This window comes from Anabrus simplex, chromosome 2 (genome assembly GCF_040414725.1).
Source record: "Anabrus simplex isolate iqAnaSimp1 chromosome 2, ASM4041472v1, whole genome shotgun sequence".
Classification (NCBI taxonomy): domain Eukaryota; kingdom Metazoa; phylum Arthropoda; class Insecta; order Orthoptera; family Tettigoniidae; genus Anabrus; species Anabrus simplex.
The window spans coordinates 163,111,102-163,137,270 of NC_090266.1; positions in this window are offsets into that span (position 1 = coordinate 163,111,102).

Consider the following 26,169-nt stretch of genomic DNA (forward strand, 5'->3'; position numbering starts at 1 on the left):
TAACAGAGACAAAAACTGAACTGAACTTACCTAATCCGAGATATAAACTAAGTATGAAGCAAAAACGTAAAGTGTTCTGACAAAATGATAATTTCATGTATACAGGATGTATAAGAAGTTATGGCAAAAACCGAAGTGGTAGATAGTAGACGATAGGAGAAGAGCATAAAAATCTTAGTGAGCATGGGGTTACAATCGAACCGTTCGCGAGATGACGGCGGAGGTATGTTGACGTTCCGCCACTGGTGTGCTTGCTTTACATAAATAAACACATGGGCATCTCTTGTGTTTTACGCGCTTTTACACCCCGCACTGTTGCCCTGCTTAGCACCAAATACAGAAAAGCATCACGTTAACAATAACTTATTAAACACAATGCCTAGCCTGCAGGTTTCAACAAGGACAATACATGGTACAATACCGTACTGCACACTCGACTCTGTGCAAGAGGTGCTCAAAATTTCGACCTTGCACCTGGACGCGATACGTACCATCGCCTCTGTTCAAAGCTGTAGCTTTTGTTAAGGTAGCCATATACAGAACACTACTTCATTAAAATTTCTCATTTATGTTATTTTATTGCACTGCATAGGAAATTTCTAGTAGTTTTCAAGGATGTCTCGTTCATTGCCATAGCATTACTCGTAATATCTCATATACCCCACTGTCGGCAGCCCTGAAAATGGTCTTCCGTGCTTTGTCATTTTCACACCAGCTGTACGTTAATTACAGCTACAGCCGCTTCCTTCCCACTCCAATGTTTAAAGTCATAAGCTAACAATCACCATGTGTTTACCTGAGTTGTGCGGTTCAATCACGTGGAAGTTATGTGAACAATTTGGCTATTGCTGGTGCTCTGGTAGTAATGTCAGACTACGTCGAACATTTATAGTTTGATATCTCGAACCATGAAACATGAACCGTGCATGATATGGAAATTATAATTTTTATTCTGATAGGAAATCATGAGGAAAATAAGAAATTATAACAGGGATCGCTTGAATAATTTAGGCGGTTTGATTTCCTGGGATGGGTAGAAAGCGGATATACTTAGATGTAGATGATATAGGTGAGTTCACAAATGCGATCCCCTGATTTTGTAGATTTCTTCCCATAAGAGACAGCCTTATGGAAGGCGTGGCTATTAATGTTCTTATCAGTCAGTATGAAAAAGCATGCAAAATATTAATGAAAATTTAAAACTGCATACAATGAGCACTACAGTTATTGTTAACGAGGCATAATATGTGTTTCTTCAGGATAAATGAATCACTAAGTTGTAACGCTTCCAATCGATTTTACTTGACCGTACTCGGCAACTGACTCCCTATCAAAATCGGTTTAAAGGACTTCATTTAATGTTCTTTTTTATGGTAAATGAATTACAACGTTGGAGTACTTTAAATCGATTTGGGTTAATCGTTCACAGTAGCTGACTTCCGATCAAAATCGGTTAAGAAGGAGCCAGCTACTGTTTTAATGTATTCATTTATTTCTTTATTTACTTTATTTATTGTTCAACAGGAATTTCTGCCCACTTACAGAACATTTCCATTTCTTATTTCTAATGTTATACATAATTTACAATAACAATTAAAATATGATACCTAATACTATAGCCTACTTATGAACGATGGACAGTGGTGTGTGTTTCAACTTATTATTTTAATTCCTCCTAAACCGAGCTCGATAGCTGCAGTCACTTATGTGCGGCCAGTATCCAGTATTCGGGAGATCGTAGGTTCAAACCCCACTGTCGGCAGCCCTGAAGATGGTTTTCCATGGTTTCCCATTTTCACGCCAGGCAAATGCTGGGGATGTACCTTAATTAAGGCCACGGCCGCTTCCTTCCCACTCCTAGCCCCTTCCTGCCCAATCGTCGCCATAAGACCTATTTGTGTCGGTGCGACGTAAAGCAAATAACAAAAAAATCTCCTAAAATATATATTGTTAATCTAAATTAATCTAAGGGCTAAACTATTCATGGTATACAAGTATGCTATCTCTGTGTGCGTTCCTCTCTGACTGACGTTAAGAAAATACTCTCTTCGTGAAATTTGTCCACGTATGGCATTTTATTAATTGGCTGACATATTCTGTTTAATGGTGAATTCCAGTGGTGATTTGTGTTTGACCTTTAAATAAAGAATGTTAAATTATTTCTATTACTTTAAAACGGTGCATACAAGTTTATTTTGTGGAGTAACTCTCTGTTATCTGCTTTACCTTTGAGAATTCTGTGTAGGTATTTTACACTCGTTAATGTTCTCCTAGTATGCAACTTCTCCATCACAAAATTTTTCATTAAGTCACTATATGCCACACATTTTGCACTAGTTGTAGAGATACAGAAATACAGATATGGGAAGGGCACCTGATTCAGAAAGTGATTGAACCAACTATAGGGAAGAATATTCTGGATGTGTTGCTGGTAAAACCAGATGAGCTCTATAGAGAACCGAAGTAATAGATGGTATTAGTGATCACGAAGCTGTTTTTGTGGTAATTAAAAATAAATGTGAAAGAAAGGAAGAGATTAAAATTAGGACTGTTAGGCAGTACCATATGGCTGATAAAACAGGCATGGGGGAGTTTTTAATAAGTAATTATGATCGGTGGAAAACGGTAAATAAAAATGTAAACAGACTCTGGGATGGGTTTAAAGCAATTGTTGAAGAATGTGAAAATAGGTTTGTACCTTTAAAGGTGGTAAGGAATGGTAAAGATCCACTATATTATAACAGGGAAGTAAAGATACTAAGAAGGAGGTGCAGGTTGGAAAGAAATAGAGTTAGAAATGGCTGTGGAAGTAAGGAGAAATTGAAGGAACTTACTAGGAAATTGAATCTAGCAAAGAAGGCAGCTAAGGATAACATGATGGCAAGCATGATTGGTACTCATACATATGTTGGTGAAAAATGGAAAGGTATGTATAGGTACTTTAAGGCAGGAACAGTTTCCAAGAAGGACATTCCAGGAATCATTAACGAACAAGGGGAGTGTGCATGCGAGAATCTTCAAAAGGCAGAAGTATTCAGCCAGCAGTATGTAAAGATTGTTGGTTACAAAGATAATGTCCAGATAGAGGAGGTGACTAACACTAAAGAAGTATTAAAATTTACCTATGACAGCAATGACATTTACAGTAAGATACAAAAGTTGGAGAAAAGCAGCTGGAATTGATAAGGTTTCGGGGGAAATACTAAAGACAATGGGTTGGGATATAGTACCTACCATATCTGAAGTACTTATTTGATTATTGTTTGCATGAAGGAACTTTACCAAATGAATGGAGAGTTGCTATAGTAGGCCCTGTATATAATGGAAAGGGTGATAGACATAAAGCTGAAAATTACAGGCCAGTCAGTTTGACATGCATTGTATGTAAGCTTTGGGAAAGCATTCTTTCTGATTATATTAGACATGTTTCCAAAATTAATAACTGGTTTGATATAAGGCAGTTTGGCTTTAGGAAGGGATATTCCACTGAAGCCTAACTTGTAGGATTCCAGCAAGATATAGCAGATATCCTGGATTCAGGAGGTCAATTGTACTGTATCGCGATTGACCTGTCTAAGACATTTGATAGGGTAGATCATGGGAGACTATTGGGAAAAATGAGTGCAATTGGACTTGACAAAAGAGTGACTGAATGGGTTGCTCTGTTTCTAGAAAACAGAACTCAGAGAATTAGATTACTAAGCTTTATCTATCCTCGTAAAAATTAAGAGGGGAATTCCTCAAGGCAGTATTATTGGACCTTTATGTTTTCTTATATATATCAATGATTTGTGTAAAGAAGTTGAATCAGAGATAAGGCTTTTCACAGATGATGTTATTCTGTACAGAGTAATAAATAAGTTACAAGAGTGTGAGCAATTGCAAAATGACCTCGATAATGTTGTAAGATTGACAGTAGGCAATGGTATGATGATAAACGGGGATAAAAGTCAGGTTGTGAGTTTCACAAATAGGAAAAGTCCTCTCAGTTTTAATTACTGCGTTGATGGGGTGAAAGTTTCCTTTGGGGATCATTGTAAATACCTAGGTATTAATATAAGGAAAGATCTTCATTGGGGTAATCACATAAATGGAATTGTAAATAAAGGGTACAGATCTCTGTACATGGTTATGAGAGTATTTAGGGGTTGTAGTAAGGATGTAAAGGAGAGAGCATATTTGTCTCTGGTGAGACCCCAACTAGAGTATGGTTCCAGTGTATGGGACCCTTATCAGGATTATTTGGTTCAGGAACTGGAAAAATCCAAAGAAAACAACTCTATTTTTTCTGGGCGATTTCCGACAAAAGAGTAGCGTTAAAAAAATGTTGCAAAGTTTGGGCTGGGAATACTTGGGAGAAAGGAGACGAGCTGCTCGACTAAGTGTTATGTTACGAGCTGTCAGTGGAGACATGGCGTGGGAGGACGTCAGTAGACGAATAAGTTTGGATGGTGTGTTTAAAGTAGGAAAGATCACAATAGGAAGATAAAGGTGGAATTCAAGAGGACAAATTGGGGCAAATATTCGTTTATAGGATGGGGAGTTAGGGATTGGAATAACTTACCAAGTCTAGGGAAACAACAGATAGGGAATCTGCCACCTGGGCGACTGCCCTAAATGCAGATCAGCAGTGATTGATTAATTGATTGATTGATTGATTGATTTATTGATTGATTGATTGATTGATTGATTGATTGGTTGATTGATTGAACATTTTCTATGTATACTAATTACTACGTTGTAGCGCTTTGTCGAATTTGTTCGGCCGTCCTCAGTAACTTTCATTTACCATTACAGAATGGAAATTAGGTCGGTAAATTTCACTATACATATTCATTCTCCTGCAAATATAGGCCTATTACAGAATACTAAGCCTTGAACCGTATGAATTATATGCAGCTTTACTATGCTCCACTTTAGGCTTTTCACCCCACTTGGTCCTCACATGAGCCTGTGAACGGTCGAGAACTATGCATACTGTCATGCATACACTGGTCTATGACCGGGCGAGAAAGCTAATTGCCATATTCATATGTCGGCCCATTTTCTCTTGAAACCTTTCAATTATGCAGTAAACCTGTTACAGCTGCTGATAGATGATATTTGAAGTGACTCGCTTGCCAGCTAATCGAGCAATTAATTTGTTACACAAATAGCTCATTTAGACCCGTCTTCACGACAGCTAAGGGAGCATCTACAATTACCCGCCAACTTTCCGTATAATAGACACTTCAGGAGGAATTTTATGTGCTGGTGCCGCAATTCTGTGGTAAAAAGCCTGAAGTTGATATGTACAAATTTTACAATCTTCAGAAAGCGAAACCAAATGTTGAACACGGCTCGTGTATATGACTGAATTTAGTGCCTTCAAATGACTGGAGCTTTGAGAATAACATATATAGATTACGAGACAGTACGTAGATTTTATGGAGGGACTTGGAGCAATGTATTAATACTAGGGCCAGTGGCGGCTGGTGCAGAAAATCAGTTGTGTGCTATAACCCATTCCCCTCCATAAATTAAAAATATTTAGAAACATATGAGGTTCTCAAGAGGCTCTCCACTGAGTTTTCCATACTCAACAAACACGCAAACAACCCCAACACATATACACATTCCTCATACAAAACTAATTAAACACACGACGATACCTGCAATGACAAAACATTCACGAATTCATAAATACTTGGTTTGAGCGCGCAAAAGCAGAACTTCTCAATGTTACCAAAATCATTGAAATAAAACCAGCAACGTCGTAATGAAAAATTACATGTTATGTTGCTATAGTGAAATTTATAAACTAGATATTTTATAATTAAAGGAAATCGCAATATCATGCTCTTATTTTGACAACATAAAAAGGAAAATTTTTGTAGTTCATCGGTTTACAAATGTGGCTACGGAAAAGGCAAGTTCGGATTATTAAAAGATCTGGACGGGAACAGCTGATGGTTTCCTGTACAGTATTTTGTTTCCTGTTTGCTTTGAGCGATCTTCTCTTAAATACTACCTCTGAGTCAAGACGGTGCCACCTTCCATATTCTCATTACGGTCGAAATGCAAGTGTGACCAGTGCTGCCTCTCTCTAGTCGAACGAAGAATTGCTGTGAAGTTACATCTTGACTGCTGTTTCCATAGCACATCGGAAAAGTTGGGCACGCATGCGCAACAGGAAGAGTTCCTGCCTTCTGGCAAAATCTTAGAAATTCTCGCTGAGCTGCGATCTACACAGCACCCGGTGTGGAGCGCACTAGTCACCTGGTTGTGAGGGGAGTTGAATGATTTCCTATTCTTTGGCTGACACCTTTTTCATTGCAGTGTATTTGATTGTACATACTATTATTAAAGTAATTTATTTTCCAATAGACAATGTGCTGCTGCACTTCAGCACATAAGGTACGGCCGTCCATGACTAGGGCATAGATGAACATAATTTCTACCACTTCAAATTTTGCAACGAATTTCAGATATCAAACTACGAAGAAACAAAATCAGGAATAAATTAGTACGAAAACATTTTGCACTGCAGAGCCACTGATAGTTTATGTTATCATCACTGTACTATACCTATATTTTGGCATTGGTTGAGATACACTGATTTAATTCTGTTCTTCTGAAGATGAAGAACCAGATCATGGAAGACTATCTGCTGGAGATTGGCTAGTGACTCAATTATGATAGAAGTAATATAACTTTTGACTGATTAGTAGTAGCAGCGAGAGAAGGGCATTTTTCTTCTAAGACTGATCGGAACAGCCTCCAAATTAGTTTTAAGAATGTAGACAGCTGACGGTCACTCTCTTTCATTCCACTTAATGTCCATAACATTCAATGGTACTTCTGAATTAAGATTGTATTTTAATTCAACAACTTCAAAAACATTTATCGCATCCATCTGGTATGTATCACAGTACGGACTTCAGTATCCTTTGTTAAGTTTTAAGTCAATATGTCAGAAAATTGTAATAAAGAAAAAATCGGTCTGACCTATCTCAGCTACTTTCCCTGGCATGTTCCCTCGTACAGAACATATAAAATACATACCTTTATTTCGAAAAGGGTTGTTATTTCGTATATTCGAGCATAATCCACGTCACAGAAACTTCTAACCAATAATTTATAGAGAAGGATGCTCTTCAATAGCATCGCACACCATGACTCTCACAATGACGTTGAGGTTTTCCGCGCCGCAAGTATCAAGGGTAAGTTATGAGATGCGTCACTGTGTTAGATATGGACATGGTTTTCTTATGCAAACAAGATGCAATTTTCTCTGATCTTCGTCCTTGAATTTCCTCATGTCATTCATTCTTACTGCCTTCTCTTAACAATAAAGTTGCACACACACACACACACCACTCTTTCGTAACGACCAATAGAACATGTTCATCAACCAAGGAAACCTAAAACGCGATAATCAAACATATCATGCACTGGCAAAACAAAATGTTTCTACCCAACTTATACATGTCAAACACACCATTTTTGGTAGGCCATAGAGTCATAGACCATACAGTAGGTGGGCAATGAGAGAGTCCCGCTCCTTGAGCTAATCCCATGAGCGCACGAAGGGCCCAGAGCAGCTGATGTCTAATAGCTCGTGATGAAAAGACCAGATGGCGATATGCTGAGTCAATATTCATATGGGTGTAGTACCTGCCCGAGTACCTAGATTATGTTTCCGCCATAAAATCGTACATTATTTCTGCTGTATTCCTAAACAAGCTTTTATGTTGGCCTACGCTATTTTTATAAGTACAGGAGTAGTCAATATTGTCGAAGTCATTTTTGTTTCCAACCCATAGCCTAATGAAATCGATAGGTCTATAATTAAACGTATGTAGGCTACTTTGCACATGACGTTTGCATACAAAATAACTTATTTTGCTTCATCACCCTAATTTAAATCACTGAATAGAACGAGGCATTAGGCACAATAAAACTGTTAAAAATTTAAACAGATACGTGCCCCTTCACTGGTTGTAACTGAGAGTCGTGCAGGCAGCTGCTAGGCTGTGCCTTCCATCAGAGCGTGCACACTGATCCTTTGCCTGCCTGGGCTGAAGCGCTGTTCATTGAGCCTTTGCAATAGACTGTCATGTTTGAACATACTATTACTTATCATTCCTTCACTAACATTCACTTACTTATCACACAGTGCAAATTCTAGAAAGCATTCCACAGTGTGAATATTTCAGAATTTTCTTTCAGCTCATACTTAGCTCCTAGTGTGGAATTTTGAAACGTGTTTATAAAACTTCTTAAAGAGTAGCATATTAATATTTCATGCCACAAATTGGTGAAAGATTATCTTAACATTCTCGGCCGGAACGCTACTCATTTGTTGAATACAAACGGGCTCATTTATTAAGAACAGTGAAACTGCTAAATTGTCTGTGTCAAAGCCGATCTCCATTAGTAGTAGATTCCATCCAGGATATGGTCAGGAGAATTTGGGAGTGTTGAATCCTAGAACCTGCAGTTGACGATAAATCGACCTGTATGCGCCTATCTCATCCGCCACTGTCGATATAACGACAGGTATCGTTCACCGGCAATAAAAAATTTGAAAAATGTTTATGTTTGAGACAACTGATCTCTTTTGATTATTTGTGTTTTCAAGTGCTTACTGGAACAAAGAAAGGTCGTAATTTTAAGTCTGAAAAAGGGCCTCTCGTGAGCAGAGCATGTGATGTATATCTATTCGAGAGAGTATCAGTTCCTCTATCCGTTGCAAAGAGCCAGGAAATTTCTACCTCTAGCGACAAAAATTGACGTAATCAACACTCTAATAATGCCCCTGTTTGACTACTGTGGTGTTGTGTATAACGATCTTAACTAACAGCTCGCCAGTAGACTGCAACATGTTCTTAATTATTGCATTCGTTTCATTTTCAGTGTGAAACCGCGTTAACATATCTCTCCGTATCTAAACTAATTGGCAAACCTGCAAACGGGATCTATTGCACAACACTCGTAACTACTACACACAATAAACCTCATGATATTACCGTATTGACTTAAAAATTATAAACATTTACTCCTAAGCGAACATTGTATTTTGTCCACCTTTCAACACAATGTTAAGAAAACTTTACATTGTTAATAAATAATGAAAAACATTTTTATCACCAGTACATGTTTCGGTCTATGTCAGACCATCTTCAGCCGGCTTCAGCAGTACATGCTTCGGTCTTCATTCTTTTCAATGACTGGATTCCGTAGAAAATACTGCCTCAAAAATTTTTCTTATTATATAGCATACATTATTCATATGTCCGGCTCCATGGCTAAATGGTTAGCCTTCTGGCCTTTGGTCACAGGGCTCCCGGGTTCGATTCCCGGCAAGGTCGGGAATTTTAACCATCATTGGTTAATTTCGCTGGCGCTGGGGCTGGGTGTATGTGTCGTCTTCATCATCATTTCAGCCTCATCACGACGCGCAGGTCGCCTACGGGTGTCAAATCGAAAGACCTACACCTGGCGAGCCGAACACGTCCTTGGACACACCCGGCAATAAAAGCCATACGCCATTTCACTATTCATATTTTATAGGGACTCGTAGGAACTGTTATCAAGTAAGCCTAAGGGAAATCTCTTTGCACTGTATGTATTTCTGAAACCTCACGAAAGTATGCACTAAAATTCATTGTATAACAAACGTTACGGAATACTGACACAAAAATACTATTATTACTTTTATTCACATATAAAATTTAGCACAGATTAAATTTCTACTTTATTTGAAAAACTGCTTACTCCGTTTACTTTTCACTTCAGAACACATTAGAAAACTACCTTACCTCACACGTAATGGCTAACATGCATTACGATTACGTAGAGAACTTTAGTTTCCTAACTTCTCAGAAAGTTAGCTTAAGTCTTCGGACAGACTTAAAAACTTACAGAAGTAAGTTTCTCTACAAAATACATTCAACTCTTGAAACATGACTGGACTCATCACATTGTTTCAGTCATTTTTATCGTAATTCAGACCTCGTGAATCTCACGCAGTAATTTGGTTTCGGAAATATTACAGCATGTAAAGGCTTGTGGTGTAATTCGACGGTAAACAAATCGGTTCAGAAAGGGCATCATTAATTATGGCCACGTAAGATGTGTCACAGAGAAACTTCTCCCTAGTTCTTTCCGTCACTGCGATAAGCGGAAATATAATTAAGGGGTTCGCCAAGCAAAGCGTAATGGCCCCAGGCTAAAGAGAACTCCGGTCTGGAGCTGTCTTTGTTGTGTAAATTCTCATTCATTATCGACAACTTGAGGCGTTTAGAACTTCTTTCAACATAAAGGAGTTCTATTCAAATCCTGAGACGAGAAGACAAAAAGACTTTCCTTCAGTAAAAAGAAAGCGACGTTCGATACAGAGATATGTACAGTCACCAGAAATCTATAGTTGAATTTCATATTCTTGGGTACGAGCTGCTCAAGTTAAAAATCATCGGTGAAAATATCGTTTGAGAATAGTTTATGGTGCGATTTTATCCGGTTACTGAGTCACTTTTCTACACCTAACAACAGGGTGAACACACGAGCAAGTTTCGCCCACGCGGGTTAGAGGTTTCTTTTCATCTCATCGAATTTTCTTGAGTTATGCCAACATTCTTTTACGTTGTGTACTTCACTAGCAACCACTGATTTCAGTATAAACCAACCTCGGTAGAAAATGATTCAGACTGTCGTCCGAAACCTGGAGTAAATAATAAGAATTTGTTGACCAAGGAAGACCGCACGTACTGGGCTGTGTTGTTTTCCCTACAAGTTAAAAACGTGCAAGATTGAAACACGAAAATAAAACGCTTGTTTTAACATAATATTCTATGCGTCGAAATCAAGTGTTGTTACGTAAATTTGGTTATGTGAATAAATCCGATCTACGAAAAGTCACTGTAATATTTGTCCCAAATGGAAGATAATAATTGTTTTTACTCAAATAAAATGTAAAATCAGCGGTATATTAAGAAATACAGTCGTTACTAGAGAAATATATATATACATACCTACGGGCTGTAGACAGGACTCTTTTATGTTGCATTCCGCCGCGCGTGGCGTCTTTTTGTTTCTTTCTTGAGGTTCAGGGTTAGCACCGACGTATGGGAGCGCTGTCTGTGAATTCTCATTATCTTTCTCCATATGACTAGCGCGGGCAGTTCAAACAGTAAAACAGCATGATCCCTGGACCAATAAATATATTACTTTTTTGTAGAAAGGAATATAGCATGATCCATGGACCAATAAATATATTACTTTTTGTAGAAAGGAATATAGCATGATCCCTGGACCAATAAATATATCACTTAATGAATCAGTTAGGGCACAAAACGAATGAGCAACATGAAGAAAAGACACCTAATTAATTCAAACAACTTCAGTGAGCAAAGACATCACACACGAATGTGTTAGACAAACAAAACACGTACGGGAGCGCTGCGACGTAGCAGAAAATACAATTGTAAGGTAAAAAAGTATGTATATCCATATTATTCTCTACAAGTAAAATATTTTGTACTATATCTTAATTTACCGCATGTTTTACACTTTATTTGAGTAAAAGCAATTATTATCTTCCATTTGGGACAAGTATTACAGTGACATTTAGTGGATCCAATTCGTTCACATAACCCGTAAAGTTAATTCACATTCTTACATGGCAACTGCTCAGGTTAAGGATGATATTGCCTCTTACTCGGCGACCTTGATTTCGATTGGCGACTCATCCAAGGTTTTTCATTATGGAAAGACTGCTGGAACGAAGTTCACTCAGGCTTTGTGGCAAACTGAAGAGCTAACTGAAATGAGAGGCAGCGAACTCGGTCTCGAAAGCCAAGTAATGCAGTTGATGTTCTTACGCTGACCACGTATCGCTCAGAATATCTACAGGCCATTGGGCTGGGGAGCAGTTGTTTAGGCAAACCAGCATCCTTAAGAACTGTATGTGCCTTAGAATTATTTTGGCTTGATTCATTTCCAAGAGGGAAACCCTCGAACCCAGCTCGAGTATCATGGGTTTGAATTCTAGTGGCTTCAATGGGAATGTTCAATAATACATGGCAGCAGGAAAGGTGTGCGATCGTAAAAGCACCGACCAAGTCCTAAAGTGACCCTGAATACTCCATCGACCCTACATAAAGCGTCAGAATGTGGCGATGAAGGATAAGTTTATTTTTTACGTTCACAGTTTCTTTATAGTTATAGTTTTTTTGCTGGCGGGAGGTAGTATTTAAAGTGTTTTATGTCTTCTGGTATGGATAAGAACAATTTTATTTCTTTCCTTGGCCTGTCTGAGTGTCACCCTTGAATTTGACAATATGAAGGTGACTGAGGAATGAGAGATAGTAGCAATGCCATTTCTTATGCAGCCAGCCTCTGCTGTGAATGGTGTGAAAATATTGCTAGTGGCTTTACGTCGCACCGACACAGATAGGTCTTATGGCGACGATGGGATAGGAAAGGCCTAGGAGTTGGAAGGAAGCGGTCGTGGCCTTAATTAAGGTACAGGCCCAGCATTTGCCTGGTGTGAAAATGGGGAAACCACGGAAAATCATCTTCATGGCTGCCGATAGTGGGATTCGAACCCACTATCTCCCGGATGCAAGCTCACAGCTGCGCACCCCTACCCGCACGGCCAACTCGCCCCGTGTGAAAATGTTGACCGTAGGGTCGGTTGGTGCGTACATTTCAGTGGGCTTGGCAGACTGATATGTAATAGCACCGTCTGCCTCGGTGATGGAAGCAACGGGCAACTACTTCTCTCTTCAGTGACGCCTAGGATATCTATGACACCTGATGGCGCAACTGTTGAAGTTCAGACCAGCACTCAACATAGTTTAGGAAATTACTTCTTATTCAGAAATTCAGACATTCTGGCTTCTTCTTCTTCTTCTTCTTCTTCTTCTTCTTCTTCTTCTTCTTCTTCTTCCTCCTAGACTTCTTCCTAAGTTATTAGGGACGGCAAGTGTCACAGATTTGGCGCTTTTTTAAGACCGGTTGCCCTTCCTGACGTCAACCCTGTGTTTCTGTTGTGGTTAGTAATGTAGCCTAATATTTAGATAAAGAGAAATGTATCAAGACGAACAGAAACATCCAGGCCTCGAGGTAGAGAAATTAACCATGCATAGCTAAAATCCTCGGCCGGGAGTCGAATCCGGAGCCCTTTGAGGCGACGATCAGTACGCTGACCATTCAGCTGTGGATGCCGAGGCTGCTTTTATTATTATTATTATTATTATTATTATTATTATTATTATTATTATTATTATTATTATTATTATTATATATTTCTGTCAAACTGCCGTGCGGGGATGATAGATTAATGGCATCTTCACTGGCTTCTCAACAAGGTGGCTGTGGTTCTGATACCGGTCAGTGCAATCGAGAATTTTGGGAAGAAAAGCCGCATATCTATGATTCTTATTCCTCGTAAATTTGGAGGTCCCATGGCTACGATCACTATATCAACAGTCATGCATATGTACTATGTTTAAGTGTGTGTTTGCATCATCCGTCCGATGGATTGTCAATCAGGGAGTCGCGAAATAGAAGAGAAGAGGATACCAAAATCTGCTAGGTCATATGTTTGGTGCTTTTTAGTCGCTGTATGTTGCTCAGTGTGTTCCCCTATACACGATACACAATTCTAACAAGTAAATGTACTGTACTTCAAATTCATCACTTTAACTGTCCAAACTGACAGTCAACTGTCAACTGTCGTCACATTCCAAATCCAACTGTTGATGAACGAGCACAGTTTATTTACAGTAGTTACCTCAATTAGAAGCCATATTTTTGGTCTGACTCGGCAGTGTTTATCGCGATTTATTTCAGTTCTGTAGTCCTATATTAAAGCCAAAACGTTTTTTGAAAAATTTCTAATGGAACATGAAGGGGAATAATATTAACATTATTTACGAATGAAAATGTAAATTTTCTTGTTGAAACGGGCATGTAACATCTTTTTTTAATTTAGTACCAATTATATGAATTCTTTCTTCAAATAATGCACCATATTTTATGCACCGGTTCTGTGAAGTATTCTAAAATGTTTAAAAAAAATCCAAATAAGTGCAATGTTTGAAGAAAAATTGGAGGATATAGAGTATGTTAGTGTTGTACAATCTTCCCGCAACTGCTGCAAGTTGTCTAACGACAATAGATGCAAATCAACGGTTTTTTCTTTGCATGTTGCTTTATGTCGCACCGACACAGATAGGTCTTATGGCGACGATGGGACAGGAAAGAGCTAGAAGTGGGAAGGAAGCGACAGTGGCCTTACTTAAGGTACAACCCCAACATTTGCCTGCTGTGGAAATGGGAAACCACGGAAAACCATCTTCAGGGCTGCCGACAGTGGGGCTCGAACCCACTATCTTCCGAATCAACATACTAGCCCTACACGAGAGAGCATTACGTTACATAAGAATAGGAAAAAGAATAGATAATTATAGCGAAGCACACCAAACATTTACCTGAGTTCCGAAAGCAGGATTCCTGAAGATCATGACGGAATTCTTTAGGGTAGTAACAGCGATGCTATTAGATGCTTCAATCAATCAATCAATCAATCAATCAATCAATCAATCAATCAATCAATCAATCAATCAATCAATCAATCAATCAATCAATCAATCAATCAAACAAACAAACAAACAAACAAACAAACAAACAAACAAACAATCAATCAATCAATCAATCAATCAATCAATAAATAATGATCTGCATTTAGTGCAGTCGTCCAGGTGACAGATTCCCTATCAGTTGTTTTCCTAGAATTTTCTTTAATGATTTCAAAGAAATTGGAAATTTCGTCCTTAAGGACGCTCGTTGGATTCCCCATCAGAAAGTCGAGAAATTCAAGTAATTTTTTTTTGGTGCTTTTTAGTTATTGTATGTTGCTCAGTGTGCTCCCCAGTACATGACACACAACTCTGACAAGAGAATGTACGAGAGGAATAGACAGGTATGTATATGTTTCGTAGATCTAGAGAAGGCAAATGACTGAGTACCAAGAGAAAATGTGTTCCCGTATTGGGGGACTATGGGTTGAAGGACAGATTATTAAAATCAATCAAAGGCATTTATATTATCAATTGGGCTGTAGTGAGTTCAAGGTACTTACAGGGGTTAGACAAGGCTTTAATCTTACACCCTTGTAGTTCATAGTTCTACTAAAAGGGATTAAGTGGCAGGGAGGGATTCAGTTAGGTGAAAATTTACTAAGCAGTTTGACCTATGCCGACGACTTGGTCTCAATGGCAGATTGTACCGAAAGCCTGCAGCCTAATGCAATGAGCATGTTATAAAAAGTAGGCTTTCGAAGACTAAATTGATGTCAGTAGGTAAGAAATGTAAGAGAATTGAATATCAGGTTGGGAATGCAAAGCTGGAACAGGTAGATCATTTCGGGTATTTAGGATGTGTGTTCTCCCAGGTTGGTAGTATAGCAAGTGAGAGTGAATCAAGGTGTAGTAAAGCTAATGCAGTGAGTTCACAATTGCGAAGAACAGTATTCTGTAAGAAGGAAGTCAGTTCCCTATCGAAACTACCTTTACACCGGTCTGTTTTCAGACCAACATCACTTTACATTGCTGGGTGGACTTAGGATATCTCTTCCATAAGTTAGAAGTAACAGACATGAAAGTCGCGAGAATGATTGCTGGCACAAACAGGTGAGAACAATGGCAGGAGGGTACTCGGAATGAGGTGATTAAGACTTAGTAACGAGCTCTATGGTGAAGCTGTACGCAAAAACCGGCTTCGGTGGTAGGGTCATGTGAGGTGAATGGAAGAGGATAGGTTACCTAGGAGAATAATGGACTCTGTTATGGAGGGTAAGAGAAGTAGTGCGAGACCAAGATGACGATGGTTTGACTTGGTTTCTAACGATTTCAAGATAAGGTGCATGGAACTAAACGAGGCCACATAATTAGTTACAAATAGAGGATTTTGACGGTGGTTATTAAATTCACAGGCACTTGCAGACTGAACGCTGAAAGGCATAACAGTCTATAATGAAAATGTGTGTATGTATGTATGTATGTATGTATGTATGTATGTATGTATGTATGTATGTATGTATGTATGTATGTATGTATGTATGTATGTATGTATGTAGTATCTTTTAAACTTACAATGTTGGATTTCGTCGTTCATCTCGTTATCCTGTGATTTCATTTATTACATTCTGAAGGGAGACAAGTTTTATATTGGGACTAGCTGATGTACCCGTGCTTCGCAACGGGATTCTCGGAAAAACTGACTTTGTGGTTTTCCTAACTGAAGTCAACATAGTTCATTACAAAGACGTCAGTAGAAAAGTAGCGATTAAAAGCAATGTTATCATATAAAATAATCGGTCAAATGAAAAACCGCACATTTTGTCACTTTTAGCGAACAGTACTACGCTGCCGATCTAACAGTCCAAAGTTCCAGAGCTGGAATGACCAGGTCACAGACAGCTGTGAACATTCCTCTGCCATTCTGTTAAACATGCAGACTGCTCATTCCAGTCACTGCCTCGGAGCAGGGACTGAATAGCTGGATTGCTATGATGAACCAGTGTGTTACGTACCAGTAACATCAGAAAATTTATGAACCAGAGGAATGGCATGCTAAAGAAGAAAGTTATCTAACTCCCCAGCTACTTCCCGCCAATATTCAAGCAGGCTGTTACACTCCGTACGACCGGGCGAGTTGGCTGTGTGGTTAGGGGCGCTCAGCTGTGAGCGTGCATCCGAGAGATAGTAGATTCGAACCCCACTGTCGGCCGCCCTGAAGATGGTATTCCATAGTTTCTCATTTTCACACAAGAAAAATGCTGGGGCTATACGATAATTAAGGCCAAGGCCGCTTTCTTCACACTCCTAGCACTTTCCTATCCCATCGTCACCGTAAGACCTATCTGTGTCGGTGCGACGTAAAACAAATTCTAAAAAATGATCTATCGGTGTCGGTGCAACGTAAGGAAAATTAAAAAATACTCGGTACGTAGCAGTAATCCTATCAATCGGAGAAGGGTGGAAACGGAAGACACAAACACATTACAACAAACAATGGTCAATGTATGGTTATTGTTGATCAATTTTAAGAGCTTTCTATACTGTAGGTCTTCACATGTAGTTTTCTTTTGACTCTGTGATATTAGGGTGTCTTATAAAGTTATTTATAGTGTAGACTGTAGTTTCTTATTCTCACACTTTACATACCTAGGTTTAATTAAATTTTGTTTACCCATTTTTCTCGTGACTCAACGCCGATATGGACTTAGTAACAAAAGTCCGAATTCAAGAATATCTCTGTGATAATAGCCGGTGCGGTAACAATGTATAAGACATAAATGGTCGGAAATGTAATACTATATAACGTGAGTTATGTAGTATTTATCGATACTACCACTAATAACATAAATATTATTGAGAATTAAATTTTAGGCCTTCCCCTAAACTACCATTTTTCTCAGCGTGAATACAATTATTTATGGCGTAGATTGTAGCGACTTATTCCTCAACTTCGCCTACCGATTTTCGTTAAGATATGACCACTAATAACATAAATAATTGACAATTTCAGGCCTTCCCCTAAACTACCATTTCAGTCGCCGTGAATACAATTATTTATGACCCAGATTATAAGGACTTATTCTTCGGTTTTGCCTACCGATTTCCATTAAGATACGACCACCAATAACATCAGTATTTGAGAATTAAATTTTAGGCCTTCCCCTAAACTACCATTTCTCTCAGCGTGAATAAAATTATTTATAGCCTAGATTGTAGCGACTTATTCCCCGACTTTGCATACCGATTTCCATTAAATTCTATTCAGCCGTTTTCTCGTGATGCGTGTACATACTTACATATATACAGACAGACAGACAGACAGACAGACAGACAGACAGACAGACAGACAGACAGACAGACAGACAGACAGACAGACAGACAGACAGACAGACAGACATTACGGAAAATTAAAAAGTGCATTTCCTTGTTACTGTGGTCACGACTGATACAGAAATACCATCCTTTTTAATTTCCGAGCAATGTACAGACAAAACTCTTATTTTATATTTACATGTATATTTATATACTGCATATAGATATGTGTTCAACTTGCTATTCTTCTCTGTATTCCCTTACCTGCTGTTTTTGCGTCATCTGCCCTGAACTAACACTTGCGGTCTATGCATTCCTGTGGCATTTGAGTTTACCATAACTGCTTTAAAGATGAACGTTTCGAATCAGCGAAATTTAGGCAAACAATTAACTTACTGACGATGATCCCGAATACCTCTCGCTGAAGCATGTGCCGGCTTCAAGTGATTCTCCTGAAAAATGGTCGTCTTAGTGTACATAGTGAACGTTCCCCTACGTTCGGAAAGTGATCCAGGGATTTCAAGGGCTCCCATATTTTCAGCTGTTTTGCCCTAATTAGGATACTCTTATTTTAACCCCACATAAAACCTTGCATTTTATATCCCTAACAAAGTGTTATATAGATGGTATCTATATTGTCACTCACTGAGTGACTAATTGAAATCTTAATAGTTTCCCAATAGATTCTTCTTTTTTTTCTCCTTCTTCCGCGAATTTTTTTCCACGCCCTGGTTGGGTTCTTATTCTTATTCTTAGTGGAATGAGAATGAAATCACACTTGTATAATGTAGTGCTAGTAGTATGAATTGCGGCAAATAAGCACATCAGATAAACAAATTTCATGACATCAGTACTGTACATCCGGGAAAAATAATCAATTATTGTACCTAGACCGGACATTCTGTGACCTTGTCTGGTAACAAAGATTATTATCTCCGAGGATGCTTTTTGCTAGCTGTTTTAACGACACTCTAAAACACAGATTGTCGGTGACACTGGGATGGGAAAGGACTAGTTTGGGAAAAGAGCGGTCATGACCCTAAGTAAAGGACAGACCCGGTATTTCCCAAGAATGAAAGTAAGAAACTATGGAAAGTTATTATCTTTGAGGCTGCCGACAGAAAGCCAGGGCCCAACACAGTCAGTGACCGTCTGGCGTGGGCGTGGGAAGGAAGCGGCCGTGGACTTAATTAAGGTATAGCCCCAGGATTTTCCTGGTGTGAAAATGGGAAGCCACGGAAAATCATCTTCAGGGCTGCCAACAGTGGGGTTATAACCCACTATCTCCCGAATGCAAGCTCACAGCTGCGCGCCCCTAACCGCACGGCCAGCTCGCTCGGTATTTTTCTTGTGATATCTGAGTTGCTTCTATACCCAGAAAAAAAATATTACTGAGCACGAATGATTGCAAGGGAAAGTTTATCACGTTACCAGCTTCAAATTGAAGCGTCAAATCGACATTTTACAATTTTCTTCTCCCGCGGTTCTAACGTTCGACTCGTTGGCTGAACGGTCAGCGTACTGGCCTTCGGTTCAGAGGGTCCGGGTTAATTCCAATGGCCCGGGGGCTGGGTGTTTGTGCTGTCCCCAACAACCCTGCAACTAAAACACCACACACTACACTATCCTCCACCACAATAACACGCAGTTCCATACACATGGCAGATGCCGCCCACCCTCATCGGAGGGTCTGCCTTACCAGGGCTGCACTCGGCTAGAAATAGCCACACGAAATTATTATTAATGTTACTAAAGTGGAGACATCTCTCGGAAACATGTCTAACACAAGTAATAATAATAATAATAATAATAATAATAATAATAATAATAATAATAATAATAAACCAAACCAAACCCCATGGCACTACAGCCCTTGAAGTGGCTTGGCCTACCAAGCGACCGCTGCTCAGCCCGAAGGCCTGCAGATTACGAGTTGTCATGTGGTCAGCACGATGAATCCTCTCGGCCGTTATTCTCACCGTCAGATAGCACCTCAATTCTAATCATGTAGGCTGAATGGACCTCGAACCAGTCCTCAGGTCCGCCGGGCTGAGTGGCTCAGACGGTTGAGGCGCTGGCCTTCTGACCCCAACTTGGCAGGTTCGATCTTGGCTCAGTCCGGTGGTATTTGAAGGTACTCAAATACGTCAGCCTCGTGTCGGTAGATTTACTGGCACGTAAAAGAACTCCTGCGGGACAAAATTCCGGCACCTCGGCGTCTCCGAAAACCGTAAAAGAGTGGTTAGTGGGACGTAAAGCAAATAACATTATTATAGTCCTCAGGTCCAGGTAAAAATCCCTGACCTGGACGGGAATCGAACCTGGGGCCTCCTAGTAAGAGGCAGGCACGCTAATAATAATAATAATAATAATAATAATAATAATAATAATAATAATAATAATTGTACCGGGTGGTACACCTCTACGCCGCACGTTTAAATCTTGTGCCAATTAGAACTCCTCTACTGGAGAAACACTGAACTTAGAACTAGACCAACTTAAATTTTTCCTCTGAAGATGTCACTGTGTGAATTTCGACTTGTAGTTGTTTACTATTTATCAAGAAGAGTGGACATTCTCTCATAGATGTCTCTATTAAAAAACTATCATGCACCCTGGTGCGAAGTGAAGGAACTTTATTTGAAGAAATTTTGTACTCATGAGTTTTGTCCCTACTAAATTTCGTTCTTTCATTTGTGGATTGGCAATATTAATCTTTCCTTCCGCCAGTTTTGAACTTAGCCAATCCAGAATTTCTGTAATTAATTTTTGACCAATCGTGTCTTTCTTCTTCTTCGATTTTGATGTGTAACTGTAAGCTACCCAATAAACGCCTGTGGGTGTGTCTTAATTATTTATGAAAGGTCTCGAACCTTCCCCGAGGGTATAAAAACTGCTGATTTTCCTGTGTCTCGGCCACTTCATCAACATCTAACTTAGTGTATGGACGTGTAGCAGGAGGCGGGAAGCGCCTCTTCCATCTGGCAGCAGTTCTTCAGTAAGGTAATGGCCGCTTAACATCTTTATTTCTTGCTAGCTCAGCAGTTTAACCCTTGGGAAAGGTCCGAAACTTTTACAATGTAACCTACCTGTCTACAAATGTAAACCTGCGCCGGCTTATGTAAAAACTGCATATATCTGTAACTGTAAATCGGGGATAGAGAGTGCTTTACCATTTCGAGCTCCCCTTCATTTTGACTTGAGGTGACTACGTTTTGGTAACTGATTTTCTACTCTTCCTTAATGTGTTAAATTTATTCATTATACGAGTCACCTCCATAGTTTGGGAATAGCTCCTGTTTCATCGGCCTAGTGCCTCTTAGGTTTTAAGAAGTTTCATGTAGGAGTGCAAATTCACACCTCCATTCAGTTTTGTATTTTGGGCCATTTACTTAACCTATTCTTTTTCTACTAAGGCCCAGTTGGTTGGGTACAAGATACCCCCGTTTCATTTTGTGTAAGTTGTGCCTTGATGGCAATTTAGTGTGAAGCCTGGTATTGCCTTTAATAGGCTTGGAAAACTGAGAGCGGGTCAGCTCTTTTAAGTATTGGATATGTGCCTCTAGGAGGCTTGACATTGCTAGGTGGGAGCAAGTGCTCCATGTTATTAGGGGATTTCTGCACTTTGGTAAATATGTGTTTGGGAGCTGAGAGCTCAGAAATTGTAAAACTTGGGGCTTGCAGTCCATATTGTTAAATTGTCTGTAAATTTTGGATTTTCTTGTTTTGGTTACAGCCTTGTCATTTTACCTAACGCTTCATTGTTATAAAATTTGCTAAAGTTGAATTTAAAAAAAGGAAATATAACCTTCAGTTTAAGTTTTAAACTTTTGTTCTTTTCTTGGCATTTGTAGTTAGAGTCATTCACCCCTGCACCTTCTTTTACCTCTGCTGTTCCACAGATACCTCGGAACAATAATAATAAATATTGTCGTAGATTTTACCTCCCACTAATTAATTTTAAGATTTTCGGAGACCCTGCGGGACCGGAAATTTTGTCCCCAAGGAGTTTTTGTTTATGTGCCAGTAAATCTACAGATACGAAGCTGAGCTACTTTAGAAGCTTCAAACCGAACTGAGTGGTGCTCGAATCCACGATCGTGACAGTCTAAAAATTGCACAGGACCATCAGATAAATGTTGTGGGTAGGGCAAGAATAATGAGAACGTGACAACTGTCCACCCAGTTGAACGCAATTTATAAATGAGGAGTGTCTGCTCACAAGGTGTTTTTTCCAATTTCAAAAAATAAATCAGTATTTCGTCCACATCCTTTACAGTAGTTCAATATTATCGATTGCTATGAGCAATCCAGAACAGGAAGATTTGTGCCAAACCCAATGATGGGTACGTTCCATGTGCCTTTTACTTTAAGATTCTTGCTCTATTCCCACTACTCTCTTAAGGTGGAAATAGCATCTTTCGAACGGACACTCCTCAAATAACAATGAAGACTTATAAATTGAAATAATAAACAATATTATATCAATGTTTATGGTTTAGACAGTTCAATCAATCAATCAATCAATCAATCAATCAATCAATCAATCAATCAATCAATCAATCAATCAATCAATCAATCAATCAATCAATCAATCAATGAAAAGAGAGATTTTATATTATCTTCCTCTCCTTTTCCTTCCTTCCTTCCTTCCTTCCTTCCTTCCTTCCTTCCTTCTCCTCCTGTCTCCCTCTCGCTCTCAGAACTATGTGCATTTAGAAATTGTATAAATTCAGGAAACGTTTGCTAGTGGCTTTACGTCGCACCGACACAGACAGGTCTTATGGCGACGATGGGATAGAAAAGGCCCAGGAGTTGGAAGGAAGCGCCCGTGGCCTTAATTAAGGTACAGCCCCAGCATTTGCCTGGTGTGAAAATGGGAAACCACGGAAAACCATCTTCAGGACTGCCGACGGTGGGATTCGAATCCACTATCTCCCAGATGCAAGCTCACAGACGCGCGCCCCTGACAGCACGGCCAAATCCCCGGTAAATTCAGGAAAGGAAGGAAAGGTTAAGAAGAAGGAGGAGGAGAAGAACAAGAAGAAGAGAAAGGAGGGAGAAAAGGAAGAGAAAGGGAAGAGAGAAAAGGAGGAGAAGAAGAAGAAGATCGTTCTGACTCTCTCAGAAAAGAACGGAGAAAATTAATTTCCCATTCCTTCCTTCCTTCCTTCCTTCCTTCCTTCCTTCCTTCCTCTCTCTCTCTCCCATTCTTCTTGATTAAAATGCCTAAAAATCGGTGAAATAAAATTATTGTTCCCTACTGGAACTTAATTATTTAAATAAATATTATCGACCACGAGATGAAATATTTCCTTCAATCAAGTAAGCATCTTTTGATTCTTCAAATCATACCAATATGAAATAGAGTTTACCTTGAGTGCATGTAAAAATACTATACAGATGTGTTTAAGAACAGAACTTAGTCATAGTGCTGGAAATAGAAGCAATAAAGCAGTAAATAATGATTATCATCCATTAATGTCCCTTTCATTGCCATATACGTTTAGAGACGCCGTAGTGTCAGACGTTTGTCCTACAGGAGTTGCTTTGTGTGGCAGAGCCAGTAATATGAATATGTTGCATTTCAATATCCTCAAATGCCACTGACCTCAGCCGGGTTCAAACACATTTGCGAACAGGACAACGACGAGCCGAATACACCACTGAGGTCGACCCCTACTAAACAAACCAGCAAACGAACACTACAGTTTACAGTAGTACTGTGTTCTCCACATTATTTAAATTAGCATTTACTTGTGTTGCTTCTCATACTGCTTAATGTATGAAGAATTTGCATGTGTTGACAATGAACTGGTCGATTATCGATGTTTTGGCTGTCAGAAGTTCTTGTTAGGATCATTTTTACCTTATCAACAGCCATATGAAACTGCCAGATTGCTTGCTTTTACTAGAGCACAGTCCGCTTCCTTAACTCAGTGGTAGTGTGGTATCATTTGTTTCGAAGGAGCCTATGTAAGATTCCTGCCCAGGCTATGGGATTTTAATCTTGGATTCGTAATTCCCTTAGCTCGGGGATTGTCTGTACACTTCTCTGCAACTCATACACAACATAGCACTTCCTCCATTACAACAACACGCAGTACCTAACTCCTCTTCCTATAAACGAATATTTGCCCCAATTTGTCCTCTTGAATTGCAACTTTATCTTCATATTGTGATCTTTGCTACTTTTAAAAAGGCTGCTGAAATTTATTCGTCTACTAATGTTATTCCACGCCATCTCTCCACTGACAGCTCGGAACTTTGCAACATTTTTGTAACGCTACTCTTTTGTCGGAAATCACCCAGAACAAATCGAGCTGCTTTTCTTTGGATTTTTCCACTTCTCGAATCAAGTAATCCTGGTGAGGGTCCCATAAATTGGTACCATACTGTGGTTATATGACTTATATGCCCTCTCCTTTACATCCTTACGACTACCTCTCTATACCCTTATAACCATGTGCAGAGATCTGTACCCTTTATTTACAATCCCATTTATGTGATTACCCCAATGAAGAGCTTTCCTTATATTAACACCTAGGTACTTAAAATGATAACCGTAAGGAACTTTCACCCCATCAAGGCAGTAATTAAAACTGAGAGGACTTGTCCTACTCGTCAAACTCACAATCTGACTTTTAACACCGTTTATCATCATACCATTGCCTGCTGTCCATCTCTCACCTTTATGCAGGTATTCTTACAGTTGCTCACAATCTTGTAACTTATTTATTATTCTATATAGAATAAAATCACCCGCTAAAGGCCTTATCTCTGATTATTACTGGAGTCAAAGTACAGGAATTTTCATCAATACAGTTTCAATCATGCTGGTGGGAAGCACTGGAGACAGAAAAGTTGTGTCAATTTTGAGAGTCCATAAGGGTACTCGCTTATTATTATTATTATTATTATTATTATTATTATTATTATTATTATTATTATTATTATTGTTATTATTTCAAAATATAGATAAAACTTAACTAACAGTAATAATATAGACAGGAGATGTAACTCAACTGATTAAGCCATCATCCCCTGTGCTTGGGGTTGTAGGATCGTGTCCAAGCATAGTTTACTCTTAACCTCGTCATTCCAAGGGTACACCAATGTGCACATCTACTTCTTAATTATTTTATCAGACTGGCCATGTTCCGTGAAATGTTATAATAAGGAAATATTACTTTGTGAACCCCTGATTCCATGAAATCCAGCCTCAGTGACAGCTTACGCCAGAGCAAGACCATGCGGGAGGGAACTGTTGGATAACATTAAGATGACGTACGGGTACAAAATGCTTTCCAGAGGTTTCATATTTTAAAGGTTTTTCATTGTTGTGACCATCAAATATTTTTCTCACGCCTTCGTGCATTGGTTTCACAATTGTTTCCTTTATGAAAATGAAAATCTATAGCCTGTTTCAACCGCGTCAGGAATGGAATAAATGAAGCCCTATCTAGCAACGAGGATGGGAACTGTGCCGGCTGCCGAAGCTTGTCGCACTCCACTGGGACAATGATTAATGACTGAAGGATGAAATAAAGTAGAGTAAACTAGTGTCCTCATACCGAGGTAGTGCAGATTCTTCAGACACCCCTCCAATGGGGGTGAGCTGCATGTACCAGTTTAACCTTTAACAGCCCTCCTGCCATTCCAAAATCTCTGACATTGCCAGGAATCGAACCTGGGTCTCCGAGGACGGCAGCTAACAATGCTAACCGTTACGTTACGGAGGTGTCCACAGATGTAATGAAATGGTATTGAAGAATGAAAGATGACAGCGAAAACTGGAGTAACCGGAGAAATACCTGTGCCGTCTCCGCTTTGTCCAGCACAAATCTCACATGGAGTAACCGAGATTTGAACCACGGAACCCAGCAGCGCGAAGCCGGCGCACTGCCGCTTGAGTCACGGAGGCTTTTGTTTCAAAATAAATCTCAGAGTATTGTAATTCAACGTAAATATTCGTGAAGACTTATGCAACGTCTACCAAAAAGGTTCTCCGAAATTAATATCTTTTCCAATGAAAAATCTGAGTTCTTGGGACCAATATATGTCAAGAATGCAACGTAAGAACAAAGTAGGAAGATACAAAGCACCATGAATTCCTGCATCAGATGTATATTTTCGTTATGCTATGGCCCTCATGCCGCGCCTTATTACAAGCAACTTTCCCTTTTGAAATTTTGAAGAACTCTGAAATCTTCATGTAGCCGCATTGGTGTTCAGATTGCTAACTGAGAGAACTCCCTAGTACCTGTCATCAAACTTTACATACCAA